We start from the raw sequence: 1,764 nt of genomic DNA, 5'->3' as shown, positions 1-1,764 counted from the left end.
CTTGTGATTCTGACCCGGTGAATGGACTTATCTTATGATTCTCACCCGGTGAATGGACTTATCTTGTGATTCTGACCCGGTGAATGGACTTATCTTGTGATTCTGACCCGGTGAATGGACTTATCTTGTGATTCTGACCCGGTGAATGGACTTATCTTGTGATTCTCACCCAGTGAATGGACTTATCTTGTGATTCTGACCCGGTGAATGGACTTATCTTGTGATTCTGACCCGGTGAATGGACTTATCTTGTGATTCTGACCCGGTGAATGGACTTATCTTGTGATTCTGACCCGGTGAATGGACTTGATTGATTGCACAAATAGCACATGAACATATATTTCAGTAGCGAACTCACCAGCAGTCTGCTCTTCTTGTTATAACACAGGATGATGTCCAGTATTTCCTTCAACACCCTACAGATACACCTTACAGCTGGATTCCTACAACACCACCCTACAGATAAACATTACAGATGGATTCCTACAACACCCTACAGATACACATTACAGATGGATTCCTTCAACACCCTAAAGATACACATTACAGATGGATTCCTACAACAACACCCTACAACAACACCCTACAGATACACATTACAGATGGATTCCTACAACACCCTACAGATACACATTACAGATGGATTCCTACAACACCCTACAGATACACATTACAGATGGATTCCTTCAACACCCTACAGATACACATTACAGATGGATTCCTACAACAACACCCTACAACAACACCCTACAGATACACAGTACAGATGGATTCCTACAACACCCTACATATACACATTACAGATGGATTCCTACAACACCCTACAGCAACACCCTACAGATACACATTACAGATGGATTCCTACAACAACACCCTACAGATACACATTACAGATGGATTCCTTCAACACCCTAAAGATACACATTACAGATGGATTCCTACAACAACACCCTACAACAACACTCTACAGATACACATTACAGATGGATTCCTTCAACACCCTACAGATACACATTACAGATGGATTCCTTCAACACCCTACAGATACACATTACAGATGGATTCCTACAACAACACCCTACAACAACACCCTACAGATACACATTACAGATGGATTCCTACAACACCACCCTACAGATACACATTACAGATGGATTCCTACAACACCACCCTACAGATACACATTACAGATGGATTCCTACAACACCCTACAGATACACATTACAGATGGATTCCTACAACAACACCCTACAGATACACATTACAGATGGATTCCTTCAACACCCTACAGATACATTTACAGATGGATTCCTTCAACACCCTACAGATACACATTACAGATGGATTCCTACAACACCCTACAGATACACATTACAGGTGGATTCCTACAACAACACTCTACAGATACACATTACAGATGGATTCCTACAACACCCTACAGATACACATTACAGATGGATTCCTACAACAACACTCGGGGCGGCAGCGTAGCCTAGTGGTTAGAGTGTTGGACTAGTAACCGGAAGGTTGCGAGTTCAAACCCCCGAGCTGACAAGGTACAAATCTGTCGTTCTGCCCCTGAACAAGGCAGTTAACCCACTGTTCCTAGGCCGTCATTGAAAATAAGAATGTGTTCTTAACTGACTTGCCTGGTTAAATAAAGGTAAAAAAATAAAAAATAATTAAACTCTACAGATACACATTACAGATGGATTCCTACAACACCCTACAGATACACATTACAGATGGATTCCTACAACAACA

This window comes from Oncorhynchus nerka, linkage group LG4, assembly GCF_034236695.1.
Source record: "Oncorhynchus nerka isolate Pitt River linkage group LG4, Oner_Uvic_2.0, whole genome shotgun sequence".
NCBI classification, from domain to species: Eukaryota; Metazoa; Chordata; class Actinopteri; order Salmoniformes; family Salmonidae; genus Oncorhynchus; species Oncorhynchus nerka.
This window is presented reverse-complemented; position numbering follows the sequence as displayed.